This window comes from Natrix helvetica (genome assembly GCF_964273705.1).
Source record: "Natrix helvetica genome assembly, chromosome: 2".
In the NCBI taxonomy this organism is placed as follows: Eukaryota; Metazoa; Chordata; class Lepidosauria; order Squamata; family Natricidae; genus Natrix; species Natrix helvetica.
The window spans coordinates 194,891,142-194,906,790 of NC_138552.1; positions in this window are offsets into that span (position 1 = coordinate 194,891,142).

Sequence of the window (15,649 nt, forward strand, 5' to 3'; positions counted from 1 at the left end):
TTCCTATCCTGGAAGCTTCATCAGTTGTATCGGATGGTGTTAGAGATGGGAGGACAGTTATTCACAGTTGATTTTAGAGATGATAGATTCCGACAAGATGGGTGGGGGATGGAAAGATTTTGTTTCCTATGCAGTTGATAGTTGGTCTTCACACTGACAGCAGTTGAAGTTACTTGAGATTTTATCCATGACCAGGATAGAGGGCGAAATGTTATCTTATTTCTCAAAAACTCAGTCCCGTTGCCTTTTTCAAAAATAAAAAGCACTTTTGATGTAACAATGACCTGGATGACTGAGAATCTTCATAGACATTTATGTAACAATGTTTTACTTACCTCCAGAAGTTGTGAATGCTCCAACACGGGAAGTTTTTAAGAAGAGATTAGATAACCATTTGTCTGAAGTGGTGTAGGGTTTCCTGCCTAAGCAGGGGGTTGGATTAGAAGACCTCCAAGGTCCCTTCCAACTCTGTTATTCCATTCTATATACGTCCACCTTCTCCTCAAGGACTACTTGAGGGATGTTACAGCCATGTTTGAATCTCTTGTTGTTGTGCACTAGGAAGTGCAGAGCAGGCTGCCTGGTAGCCCATGACCAGCAAACAAGAGGGAAGATGATTTAGAAAGGAGGAATTGGCAATATTCTGAGCAGCTGCCCAATTCACTCTTCTATAGGGAAGCACTGGAATTCAATCTTTCTTTTGTTGTCTTTTCCCACCAAACTTGTTTCTTGTTTATTTTGGCAGTTATTGTGCTGGTAAATGAATGGACAGAATCCAAACCCTAAACACAATATCTTCTCAATAAATCATTTTCTAACATACCAATGTTAGGAAAGGCATGGAGAACATGATTTCTGGAATTCTTTCAATCCTTTCCTGAGATTGGACCATACAAGAAGTCTGTATTTTCTCCTGTGAAATGCAGTAATGTGTTGTGTCTCTGTCGGTGTTTGTGTGCATTGGGAAACACACAGCTGCACATGCGCCATTCTGAATCAGAGAACAAATTCAAGATTGCTTCCCATCAGGATGCATCTGATCTGATTTGGATCATTTTCAAACTTAATCCTCCTAATAGTTTTTTCACTTAGACCAAATTCTGTTCCTATTCTGTTCAATTTTCAAAGTTTGATCCTGCTAACAGACAAACAATTCTGGGCCTGCTTAGTTTTCTCCCTGATGTCTTCTGGGTTGGAACAAATAAAGTAATAACCAATGTTAGCAATTATTCTTAGGACTTGTAGATAAATTATCCTATGCCAGCAAGAATTCAGTGTGTGTGTATATTGATAAGAAAATCATGAAAGTTTGGTGTGCATGATGGGGCTAGAACTTTCTCTGCTGCGCTCCCAAATTAAACAACAGCAAATCTATTCCTCTTCTACAAAACAAGGCTGGTTCTGCTGTTCTTTTACTTCTTTTATTTCTCATAAACATCCCCAAAACCAAATCATGTCGTTCTGGAACAGAGATGGCCAAGATAACTAGAAATTTGGAAAGTTGTCTAGCACTCAAGGCCATTAGACTAGAGAAGGTGAATTGATCATCACCACAAGATTGTACTAATCAACTGTAAAAGAAAAAAAACTGTTTTTGTTTCTTCTGTTCAGTAAATGCTGCATAGAAATTGGAAGCTAAAAATACAATACAATACAATAATACAATAGCAGAATTGGAAGGGACCTTGGAGGTCTTCTAGTCCAACCCCCCTGCCTAGGCAGGAAACCCTGTACCGTTTCAGACAGATGGCTATCCAACATCACCTTAAAGACTTCCAGTTTTGGGGCAAATGTGTGCAAGCTTGTTAGATCTATATATTTTAATTTATTTTTACAACAGTTATATTATTGTTGAAGCATAAAGTAATTTTTTAAACATCTACTGAAAAAAAGCACAAAATAAGATGAATAAGATACATTTAAAAAAAAAATTTAAAAAACCATAGCTGCAGGCTGTAGCAGACATGAAGGAAAAATATATTTGTCTACTCCAATTAACATGACCTTTAAATATTTCTGTATTGCTTGCCAAAGTCTGGTCAATCATACATGGATGACTCATCCTAGTAAATCACTATTCACCCACAATGTGCTTTTTTGAGAATATAAGGATTAGACACTCACTACTGGCCACTGACAATTATATGAAGCAATCTTAGCAATAAACCTAAGCAATATCTTGCTCAACATTGACCAATTCTCACACTATGTTGAAATCCAAGGATATCCAAAAACACAAGTAGGAACTGTACATAAAAAAGTAATACTTTAACAGAACAATGGAAAGCTTGTTTTCCAAACGGCACCCTTTTATAATGCAAACCATTTTATGGTATATAAAAAATGTATAGACTTAATCAGAGAAATATCAGTGTTACCTAAGACTTGAGCAAGTATTAACTAATGTAAAGTCTTAGCGAGAGTGAGATTTAAGCCCATGCTTAACTCAAACTTGGGGGGAGGGAGAAATAACACATTTAACGGTCTCTTTGGAAAAATACACAATGGAACTTGAAGTTTGAATCAACTGGACATTGCCCAACATTCATCTGTAATATAAACAGACTACAGCTTTGTTGATTTTGCATCTCCACTTTTCATGCCTACACACACAGTTAAAGACAAATGTGTGTTCATTTCTCATACGCCTCTACAGTTGAGCTTTTCACAAAAGAAAAGCAAATTTTAAAAAATCCTTGCAATGAAATTTTCAAACTGCTGCCAAGTCAAATGATCTGGACTTTAAGCAAGTGGGCACCAGGATTCTCCCAGATAGTTAGCCTTTCTATAGAATTTTCATGCAATAAGAATGCACAGTATAGAGCTGTTCAGAAGGAATTATGGGAAATGTAGAATTATCTATGGGGTTGCCACAAAGAAGAGGGGGTCAAAAAGCACCTGTAGGCAGGATAAGAAATGAATTGAAACTAATCAAGGAAAGAACCAACCTAGAACTGAAAGAGAAATTTTCTGACAGAACAATTAATTAGTAGAATGGCTTGTTTCCAGAAGCTGTTGGTGCTCCATCATTGGAGGTTTTTAAGAAGAGATTGGACAGCTATTTGTCCCAAATGATATACAGGTGAAACTCAAAAAATTAGAATATCGTGCAAAAGTTCATTTATTCCAGTAATGCAACTTAAAAGATGAAACTAATATATGAGATAGACTCATTACATGCAAAGCAAGATAGTTCAAGCTGTGATTTGTCATAATTGTGATAGTTATGGCTTATAGCTCATGAAAACCCCAAATCCACAATATCAGAAAATTAGAATATTGTGAAAAGGTGCAATATTCTAGGCTCAAAGTGTCCCACTCTAATCAACTAATTAAACCATAACACCTACAAAGGGTTCCCGAGCCTTTAAATGATCTCTGTCTGGTTCAGTAGGGCTCACAATCATGGGAAAGACTGCTGACCTGACAGTTGTGCAGAAAACCATCATTGACACCCTCCATAAGGCGGGAAAGCCTCAAAAGGAATTGCAAAAGAAGTTGGATGTTCCCAAAGTGCTGTATCAAAGCACATTAATAGAAAGTTATGTGGAAGGGGAAAGTATGGAAGAAAAAGGTGCACAAGGAGCAGGGATGACAACAGTCTGGAGAGGATTGTCAGGAAAAGGCCATCCAAAAGTGTTAGGGACTTTCACAAGGAGTGGACTGAGGCTGGAGTCAGTGCATCAAGAGCCACCATTCACAGACGGATCCTGGACATGGGCTTCAAATGTCGTATTCCTCTTGTCAAGCTGCTCCTGAACAACAAACAACATCAGAAGTGTCTTACCTGGGCTAAAGAAAAACAGACCTGGTCTGTTGTTCACTGGTCCAAAGTCCTCTTTTCTGATGAGACCTACTTTTGTATCTCATTTGGAAACCAAGGACCCAGAGCATGGAGGAAGAATGGAGAGGCACACACTGCAAGATGCTTGAAGTCCAGTATGAAGTTTCCACAGTCTGTGTTGATTTGGGGAGCCATATCGTCTGCTGGTGTTGGTCCACTGTGCTTCATTAAGTCCAGGGTCAACGCAGCCGTCTACCAAGAGATTTTGGAGCACTTCATGCTTCCTTCCGCAGATGAGCTTTATGGGGATGCTGACTTCATTTTCCAGCAGGACTTGGCACCTGCCCACACTACCAAAAGCACCAAAATCTGGTTCAATGACCGTGGGGTTACTGTGCTTGATTGGCCAGCAAACTTGCCTGACCTGAACTTCATAGAGCAGCAATGGCAAACCTTTTTTGGCTCACGTGCCATAAGTGGGGGAAGCGCAGGGGGGTCATGTGCGGGTGTGCCACACCCATAATGCAATGTGCGACCCCCAGTGCGCATGCGTGCACTACAGGTGCAAACCCTCATTTTACATGCTTTTTTCACCCTCCCCAGGCTCCAGAGGCTTTATAGGAGCCTGGGGAGGGCGAAAACAGCCTCCCCCGCCCCCCCGGATGCCCTCCGGAGGCGTCAGGGAAGCCTCCGGACCGTCCCTGAAGCCTTTGGAACGCTCAAAACGATCCTCCGAGCAAACCGGAAGTGGCCTCCGGTTTGCTCGGAGGGTTGTTTTGAGCGCTCCAAAGGCTTCAGGGACCGTCGGAGCTTCCCTGATGCATTCGGAGTGCTCAAAACGACCCTCCAAACAAACCGGAAGTGACTTCTGGTTTGCTCGGAGGGTCGTTTTGAGCGCTCCGAAGGCTTCAGGGACTGTCTGGAGGCTTCCCTGTCTGGAGGGCATCCGGGGGGCGGGGGAGGCTCTTTTCACCCTCCCCAGGCTCCTATAAAGCCTCTGGAGCCTGGGGAGGGTGAAAAATGGCTTTAAAAAAGGGTGAACTCAGCTGGCCAGCGTGCGCATGCGCGCTAGCCAGCTGACAGGGCAGCGCTTCACGTGCCCTGACAAATGGCTACACGTGCCACCTGTGGCACGCGTGCCATAGGTTCACCATCACTGCCATAGAGAATCTATGGGGCATTGCCAAGAGAAAGATGAGAGACATGAGACCGAACAATGCAGAAGAGGTGAAGGCCGCTATTGAAGCATCCTGGTCTTCCATAACCCCCAAGCAGTGCCACAGGTTGATAGCTTCCATGCCACACCACATTGAGGCAGTAATTACTGCAAAAGGGGCCCAAACCAAGTACTGAGTATATATGCATGCTTATACTTTTCAGAGGTCCGATATTGTTCTATATACAATCCTTGTTTTATTGATTACATGTAATATTCTAATTTTCTGAGATGGTGGATTTGGTGTTTTCATGAGCTGTAAGCCATAATCATCACAATTAGGACAAATCACGGCTTGAACTATCTTGCTTTGCATGTAATGAGTCTTATCTCATATATTAGTTTCACCTTTTAAGTTGCATTACTGAAATAAATGAACTTTTGCACGATATTCTAATTTTTTGAGTTTCACCTGTATGGTGTCGTGCTTGTACAGTTTGGACTAGAAGACTTCCAAGATCCCTTCCAACTCTATTATTGTGTTCTGTTGTCATTAAATTTGAATGTGCTATAAATATGTTCCCTTGGCCTCTTGTGGATGTGCCTTCATCAAGAAAGGAATGTTACAAATGTTCAGATGTATATGTTCAATACATCTAGCACCTGAAGGGCCTTCATAGTGATGCTGATTTGGCTAAAAGTAAGAACCTATCTTCCTTCACATATACTGTGAGAATGATAGAATATTAATAAGAACAGTCTTCATATCTTTGCTATATAAGGCATGAGTAGATTTTTAAATAAAATGATAAATTAAAAAGATGGCAGACATTTTTATAGCTAAACGATATATTTTGAAATAAGAACTAATGCACTGACTTATGAGTGCTAGCTAAAAGCTCTCTGATCCATTTGATGAAGATTGTAGCAATTGGATTTGGAATGTGGCTGGAAAAATTAAATTGAAATCTGCATAGATTTGCAAGCATGACAGATCCTATTATTGGTTTGGGGGAGTAAAAGCACTAATCCTTCACCACTTTGAAGTGATTACCGGTTTGTTTTTCAGGATAGCTTCATAAATTTGCTCCTAGATAATCAAACACCACAAAGAGACCGTATCTCTGCTCTTAATTGTTTGCAAAAGAGTAAATTCTGAAAGTGAAGAGCATCAAGGCACAGTAGGCAGAGACTGTTTGATGGGACAAAAAGCCATCTCTGAAATCTATCTGAAAAAGTTCCAAAATACTTTATAGTAATATATAAGATGCTAACATTATGCAGTTATTAAAAGTATCAAAAGGTACACTTTAATTACAAGTGTAGGTATTTATAAAAGATACAGGGTTTCACTAAAAAGTATAGGGATGTGTATATGTGTGTATCCTGCTCTAATGGTTCACTTAAGGTAGAATCCTCTACTAAAAACTTGTAAGTGTATTCTAAGGACCTCTAAGCACTGAAATAGCAATGAAGATAAGTTTGCATCACTTTGACAATAAGGCATGATCTTTCCCTAGTCCAGTGTTGCTTATTCCAGCTGACTCCACAGTCCAGAACACTTTATCACTGTCAGCCAATTTATTCTTTAATGCAAAATGTCATGGATCAAGCCTTTGACATATTGCAACAAAATGTGGCCAATAGCTGTGAGCTCTGTTCTCTAAAGTTTCAAAGTAATAAAAGTTCTTTTTCAGAAGCAAACATAAATATTGCCTAAAACCTCCCAAATACTGTCTAAGAAGCCAGTTTCATACTTACCGAGATACCCTTTCTGAGTTTTTCTGTATTTTTTCATCCTTTTAGTTTTCCAAAATCTAAATTTCTCTTATTCTGAGAGTAAGAATATCCCCATTATTAATGTGAAAATCTGCAGCTGTGTTTCATTTGTAAAATGAAAGGTTCTGTGGCACAAATCTTTCTTAAAGTTGTGTTATTTAAAAACTTCTTTCCCCTCCCCTGATTTTGGATATATAAAGACTAGTTGAGACTTTTTCTCATGTTTAAATGTGGTGCCTATTATTAATTAATAAGTTCCAGAGTTGGATTTGTGCCACATGTAGCTTGAAATGCACCATTGGTGCTTTGAGTGGTCTTCTGAAATGGACTGGTAACTAGTTAAGTTCTTAAGCAGTGGCATATGTTCAATATTATCCATCACTGTACTGAAGTAAAAGTTTTCATCAGAACCAACTGTATTTTTGAAATTATTTTGAAGTGGCCATTGTGATGGTCTTTTATAACAAAAACAAAACAAGAAACCCAAAGTGGCACCTTGAAGACTACATGTTGTTACAAATATCTTTACAGTTTTTGAATAGTCCTCAAAGGGGGCTTTTATGGATTAAGCAAATCTTACATTTTATCAAGCCTAGATAACTAAGAGACGTGGTGGGCTAGAGATTAAGATGTTGGGTTTATCAACTGGAAGATTGGCAGTTCGATACCCAACTACCCCGTGATGGAGTGAGCTCCCATTCCCGCCCCAGCTCCTACCAACCTAGCAGGTCGAAAGTATGCAAATACAAGTAGATAAATAGATACCACTTCAGTGGGAAAGTAACAGCCTTTTGTGTGCCTTGGTGTATGGTCAAAGTCAGCCACATGGTCACTGAAGTGTATTTGGACAGCACTAGCTCTCTCGGCTAGGAAATTGATATGAGGACATACACCTCAGACCCGACTGGAAAGGATAAGCTTTTACTATTACCTTATAGATAGCTAACTGATGAAGATATGATCTACTTATTTCTAGCCAGAAGTCCTTTATGTTACACAGCAGCTGATCTCCAAGAATTCAGAATAACACGGTCCTACAATTTAGGATAATTTTAATGACCCCAGATTATGTACTGTTAATAAAACAGAAAAGTTCCTTGTTCCTCACTGGAGGGATGGGAAGAAAATATATATTAGGGCTGGGACAGCCAAGCCAACGTTTCTTTTACAGTGTATTTCCAAAAATATGTTCATTAATCACACAAATGTTTTATTGTTCTTATGCAATATTTATTTTATGAACTATTTTAAACATAAGCTTCAGATATATAACCTTATCCCCCCTCACAACTAAACCTTCATTACTATGCCAAATCCATGTGATTTGAAAGGAAAAAAATGTACAGGTTTTCTGAGGCAGCAAATCAGAAGCTTGCATTGTGGGACTAGTGTGCCCCCTTCTGGAGTACTCCAATATTTTTACTAGAATTCCAGCAAATGGCTCTCAGGATACTTACTGCATTTTTGCTATCAAAAAGGAGAACAGAGAAAACACCTGCCTTAGGCTTTAAAAACCACTACTAAATACAGTTATTATAGGTATAATAATAGCAATCATTGTTCATAATACTGAACAGAATATATGTCAACCAACGAATTCAAAATTTAGCCTTTGCTAATCTAACTTCCTAAACTTCTAAAAACACTTCAGATGAAGAAAGGGTGGCCATGATTCTCTTACTCCTGCTGCAGCTTATAGCTGCCAATTCTGCTCAATTCTCTTACTCCTGCTGCAGCAGATAGCTGCCAAACCTCAGAGGCCACATAGTGTGGACTGTGCATTTTGGAAAGGCTGCTTCGAAATATTACATTATTATGATAAAAACAGGTGAAGGCCTTTTAAAGTCAAGTTTATTGGTGTTTTGCTACTACTGGTATATGCTGGGTATTTATTTTTTATCTTGCTTACATAAACTTTTTTATTGCAATATGTATGTATTTGTTTTAAAGTACACAAAAATGCAATTGGAAGCAATTGGTGGATACCAATGGACTGAAAGGCAGTGTGCAATTAGTAAAACTTAGCACAAAGAATTAAAATGGGAAAGCATTAAAAGCAGGTTAAAAATATTTTTAAAAGTGTTTCTCTTTCCCAATTAACTTCATGCTTATTTGACTCTAGTCACCAACCATCACTGGCTTTTCCTGGTTTTCAAGTATAATATGCAGTATGTATAAAAGCTGCATCAATTTACAAAGATGGATTTCAATCCAATATCCTGACAAAAAGATGAAATAAAATATAAATATGGTCCAAACCACCACAGTTAAGATTCCAGTGAATCCATGCTTCTCATTCCCAATTTTTGACATCTGGAATCATATTTTTTTTTCCTGGAGATATCCTGATTAACCTCACGGAGAATCACTTCATCTAGGATTTGATCATGGTTTTTCTTGGGTCTCATGAAAAACTCATGCAATATCAACATGATAAGTTAATAGAAGTCTTCCTGTGTTTCAGGATACTATTGTACAATAAAAGCTTCTTTTTGAACTTAATAATGGAGTAAGAATTGCAAGTAATAGAGCATTGCGTTGCACTGCATTGCGTTCAGTTATCCTTATTTTTATTTCTTCCTTTGTACACATGCTTACAAGCAAATGTAGAACACCCTTTTTTTCTGGGATGACTCTAGCACAAACAGCAGAAATTTTGGTTGCAACATTTTTGTTTGCCATGCTATTATTGAATAGGGAGGCTTAAAAATGAAAGTAAGTAGGCTGAAGATTTGACTATCTTGCCTAAGAGTAAAGCTTCATTGTGGTACACAACAGAAGCAAAAAGTTGTTTTCAAAAACTACAGAGGAACTTGAACAGGAGATAGTAAATTACCCCAAAGGAATTCAGTCATGAATTTAAGACAAGATAGAAGACAGAAAAGGTCGTTTTAGCTTTTCATTACATTCTCAAAATAGAAGGAGAAACATCCCTTCTATATATATTTTTTTCATTTTAAAAATATCCAGTGAGACAGTCTTCCTTTCAGATAAATATAACTAGAACATGTTATCTAAATAAAAATGTAATGCAAATTATTTTTCACTTCCTCCTTTTACCTTATAAGAAAAAAACCCCACGATACATATTATACACTATTGTCCCAAACAGAAGAAAATTTCTGGAGGCTTGGAGTTTAAAAATACTGTTTCCCTGACCGAGAATCGAACCCAAGCTGAATCCTACCCACTAGACCACCAGAGAACTATGAGTCATTTTTCTTCTTTTCTTTAAATCTATCAAGCTTTTCATCGAAAAGACCACTGCACCAAGCTGAAGAGGGTAATTTTGGCAACTGAACCACAATACATTATTGGTTTTGTTAAAAACCCTCTATCTTTTTCATCTTCTACGTTCTTGGTACTCTTGCCCTGCATCTTGCCTTTGGGGGGTGGGGGAGAGAGGGAGGATCCCATTCCTTGGCTGAGTTGATGCTCAAACTGAAAACTACGAAAAATCAGCAATTCTACTCACTGCGCTGCTTTTCTGTTCAGAGAAGTGTAAATTTACAGTAGCTGTGTTGAAAACTCTGCTCAGTGTTTCCAACCAGCCTCTCTCTCTGATAGCACAGCTTATGTAACCATGGGGCTGCTGCAATGGTCATAAGTGCGAAGACCAGTCAAAACCACTCTCTTCAGTGCTCTTGTAACTTCAGGTGGTTTTTAATGGATGGTTGTAAGACAAGGACTATTTGCAAACGGCACATTAAAAACAGTGTATGAAATGTTCAGGATTGGAACTGATACATTAGTCAAAAAAGGAAGGATGTAAATAGCAGTAATATTTGGATAAGGTGACCTCAAAGCTTAAAGCCACAAGGTCAAATTCTGTAGGGTCTCAAAGATATTACAAAATGGCTACTAATTCCAGAATACATTTAAGGCAAGGATGCATAAATAGCCTCTGTCATGGTTACATCAGCAAGAGATTCAAAACTCCAGGGAAATGGAGACTGTATGCCACATTTCAAATGATTCAAGGAAAGCTGAGCTCTACCGACTTGCCCATAGTATTAAGATGCTTTCTGCATCTCTCAATCAGTTGCGGAATTTCATACAATAGACTTTACACCAAATATGTTTCTCTTAATCATTTTATGGAGAGCGTTTAGAAAAAACATTAGCGAGTCTCTCACTAAAAAAAATAAAGAACTGTGACTTAGGGCTCCCTCCCAGGGATTTGGGTGCCTCCACATGTTGAGCAAGAGTTATGACACCAAAAGCAAACTCTACTCAGCTGGATGACTTTTGCCTGCATTCAAAGAGGATTCAAATAAATTGCTTTAATGTGGTTAGGAATCCTGAAGTGCAGAGTGAGTGGGACACTTTATGTCATAGTGAGAAGTTCTCTTTTACAAATATCATTTGAAGCAAACAAAGAGGCAAGAAACAGCTGTGACTTTGCCCCTTATGAAGAAAAACCACGGATCTGTGGCTTCCATGTGTAGGACGTTATCACCCAGCCCTCTCCCAGAAAAATGAAATACCCTAGGAAATATTGAAAAGGCAGAATATTTCCCTGGATGTGAAAAGAAAGAAACATGTTTTATAAAGAGAGAATAGCTCCCTGCAGCTTCCTGCCCCCACCCACTTTGTCAATGGGCCATTAAGAAGGCCAACCCAGTCCCTTTACATAATATAGAGTTCTCCCCTTCAGCTCCAGGGGGATGGGATTAAGGCAGTGACGTGCGGTGAGGGTTATGGCTGGGGAGGCTGGTGACGTCATCAGGAAGGCGGGGAATGGGACCACGTGTGCAGACCACGTGTGCAGACCACGTGGTCTCGTTCTCCGCCTTCCTGAGTGAACATTAAGGGGACCGCGGCGTAGCATTACTTTCTCCACCGGCACCAGTCCCTTTCACCCCGCTCAAGCCTTGCCGCCTGCAGCCACCGCCCGCCCTCGCTGCTCCTTTCGTTGCTTGCCCGCCCGCCTCTAAGGCACGCCAAAGCCTCCTTCGTCCCCCCCAGCGCGCGCCCTTTTTATTTCCCGCGACACCCCCCCCATTTCGGGAAAGCTTTCCCCATTGCCTGGGGGGTGAGGGGGGCAGCTCCTCTCCCCCCACTCCTTCCGTCCCTGCCTCTCTCCTCAGCCCCAAAGCTCCGTCCACGCGACTCACTTCCAAGGCGGTGGCTGCTCCATCCCGCTCCGGCTCTGGAAGCGACCGAAGATCAGGCTGCGTCGCTTGCTCGCTCGCCGGACTGCTTCGGCGCCATTCTGGCTACCTTCGTCCATCCGCGCCCGGGAGATGTGGAAGCAGTCCGGTGGATGAGTGACCGAAGATCTCACTGCCTCGCTCGCCGGACTGCTTCGGCGCCATTCTGGCTACCTTCGTCCATCCGCGCCCGGGAGACGCGGAGGGAGAAATGTTGTCGGCGCCTCCAGATGACGAACCAGTCGCTTGCTTTCGTCATCGGGAGGCCGATAACATTTCTGCCTCCACGTCTCCCGGGCGCGGATGGACGAAGGTAGCCAGAATGGCGCCGAAGCAGTCCGGCGAGCGAGCGAGCGAGGCAGCGAGATCTTCGGTCACTCGTCCACCGGACTGCTTCCGCATCTCCCGGGCGCGGATGGACGAAGGTAGCCAGAATGGCGCCGAAGCAGTCCGGCGAGCGAGCGAGCGAGGCAGCGAGATCTTCGGTCACTCGTCCACCGGACTGCTTCCGCATCTCCCGGGCGCGGATGGACGAAGGTAGCCAGAATGGCGCCGAAGCAGTCCGGCGAGCGAGCGAGCGAGGCAGCGAGATCTTCGGTCACTCGTCCACCGGACTGCTTCCGCATCTCCCGGGCGCGGATGGACGAAGGTAGCCAGAATGGCGCCGAGGCAGTCCGGTGGACGAGTGACCGAAGATCTCGCTGCCTCGCTCGCTCACTCGCTCGCCGGACTGCTTCGGCGCCATTCTGGCTACTTGCGTCCATCCGCGCCCGGGAGATGCGGAAGCAGTCCGGTGGACGAGTGACCGAAGATCTCGCTGCCTCGCTCGCTCGCCGGACTGCTTTGGCGCCATTCTGGCTACCTTCGTCCATCCGCGCCCGGGAGACGCGGAGGCAGAAATGTTGTCGGCCTCCCGATGACGAAAGCAAGCGACTGGTTCGTCATCCGGAGGCGCCGACAACATTTCTCCCTCTGCGTCTCCCGGGCGCGGCCGGACGGATGTATATAATATTATATATATAGTATATAATATTATATACTATTATTCCATGAAGAGAGGTGAGGCCCTGCCTCCCTTGCCTCTACTGACCGCACGTCACTGGATTAAGGCATAATAATATTGGCCCTTTACCCAACTCACCACATGGCATCTGAGAACTCAACCAAACCTGGATTCAAAACGCAGCCTAGAAAGTTGCCCCTGCATGGCCCCATGGGAGTCTGACAACCAATCAGAAGACAAGCTCAAGATCAAAGGCCAAAGAGGACATAAAACCAGGGACTCAGCATCTCATTCCTTCCTTCTCTTCTTCCCAACATTGAAACACCTTTTCTGTTCAGGATTCAAGCCATGTGGTCCTGTCCACCATTAAAACCATCTTTCCAAGAAGCCTCCATGTCTCCAGTGTCTTTTCCCCCACTTGGAGCCGAACCCAGGAGGACATTTCTTCCAACACATGCAAGTATTTAAGTTCAGGGCCAGATTTAGGCTAACACTGAGCAAGAACTGGCCTAAGGTACAGAAGCTCAGGGAGCGCCAACATCATCTCTTTTTCCTCCAAATCATTTAAAAATGCAAATATTTGCACTGGTGGCACAATCACTCAAATGTGGCCGAGGGGTACAATATATCCTTCAGCCAGCCCAGTACTGTACATGGGTATAAACAGAAACTTGCTTCCACAGGCAATACATGGCCCCTGAGCTTTTCCTGAGGAAAGTGGGTGTGCTTAATGCCACCATGATGCATCACACTTAGGGTACTCAAAATATCTGCCCAGCCAATTTTATCTGACAGGCAATTATTACATTTAGTGGGATTTCCTTTGGGCAGATAATATATACATGAACCTAGAGCTCTTAAAAAGGCAAAATATAAAATGTAATTTTCCTCCTTATAGGTTATAATGAGCCCCGAACAGCATTAGAAATGAAAATGGTTGCTTATCTCTAATCCCCAGTCTGTTTTCTAATATCTAAACTATAACAGGATAACCCATAGACATATAACAGGATCGTTTATATCAGAGATACTTTTTTGGTTTTCATTTTACATTGAAAATACCAATTCAGTTATTAAGGCTAACTAATTTTGTTGTTTTCCCCTAGCTATGCTGCAAGCAGAGGACAATACTTTAAAGTTTCGTTTAAATTGCTTTCTCATCTTCAACGTCTTTAAAATGCGCGGACTTCAATTCCCAGCGTTCCTAGGGTCCCAAAGACATTCTGGGAGTTGAAGTCCCCATATCTTAAAATTGACGAGGTGAAAAAAAACATTGCTTTCAAGTAACAGAGGAAAAACAATTTACCCTGCACTAAGAATTTAGGATTCCTAACAATAGGAAACCTATTGTTTCCTATTTTTGAAGTCGTCTGTATAAAGCTTAAAATCATATACATGTCCGAGAAATGTCTAATCAATTTCACGGAGTTCATTAAATTGAAAAAAAATGTAAAGACTGTATTCCATTAGAAGTTTGAAATCCAAACCTGAAGAGGACATATTTATTCTTGAAAGTCTAGGAAAAAACGCTGCAGGACAGAAATTGTTCACCTAGCGAATACTAAGCAAAACCGAGTCTAAGGAAACCCTGCCTTTCTCACCAAGGAAGAGTGAAATGAAGCCTTTCTACTTCTGTTTTTAAAAGGCAAGGAGAAGCCATTAAAGTCTTTTCGGCGATTAGATTTAATAGGTGAGGAAAAAAATTCTTTCCCTGACCGGGAATCGAACCCGGGCCGCGGCGGTGAGAGCGCCGAATCCTAACCACTAGACCACCAGGGAAGTTGTTTGGCATGACGATGTTTGCTGTATATCAATAGATAAAAACGTTGTTACACTCCTACTTAGCTGTTTCAATATACAGCCTCAATTGTTCTAATATAGGGCCAGTTGTTGCTACTTTTCAATATATATATAGTTATTCTGAAGATAAAAGTTTATGTACACCAGGAACTTTTGAATGAAAGCTGGGAGAGAAATTGGACAAATGAACAGAATAGTATAGTACTCTAAAGGAATAAATGGGCTCTAGCTAATAAATGCACAGAGCAAAGATTTATAAAAACAGAAATGTCAGTATGAAATTACAAGCTATTACCTTATATATTAATTAAATATATATCCTGCTTTTTTCCCCAGGAACTCAAGGTGGCCTGCATGGTGCCATCTCCTCCAATTTTTTACCACTTTGTGAGTTAAGCTAAGTGAAGATAGAGGAATAACCAAAGTCACCTACTGTATTGAGTTTCTGTGGTTGAACATAGAGCACAGCCTGCCTTCCCACATCTGACACCTGCTAGAGGCTGTGAGAGTTTTCTTTCTGAGCAAGAAAATTTTGTGACCAGCCATGTCACAAAATCTATCAATGAAAAGATAAATCCCTATTTGCAAAATAGCCAGAATATTCTCTCAAAATTAAAAATATTCCTCTTCTGGAATTACAAACAATGTCTAAAAGCGCTCTACAGAGAGGGAGTATGATCATTAAGGTGGAAAAGTAGAAATACAGTAGAGAAATTCATCTTCAAGTTTTCTTTTGCTCTGCTGGGGGGTTGGGGCCAGTCATTTTCTGTTAGCTCTACCTACTTCATGAAAGTATTTTGGAAAAATGGGAGGAAGGAGGTGATGCTTTGAGTTCCTAAATGGAAAAAAGGAATATATATCTAAAAAACAAATGTTAAGGCAGATTTTCCCTGCAAATTATTCATGAAATAGACCAGTTTGAAGAAAAAAAAACCTCCAACAAAATTACCCCTAATAAGTTATGGAATAATTAA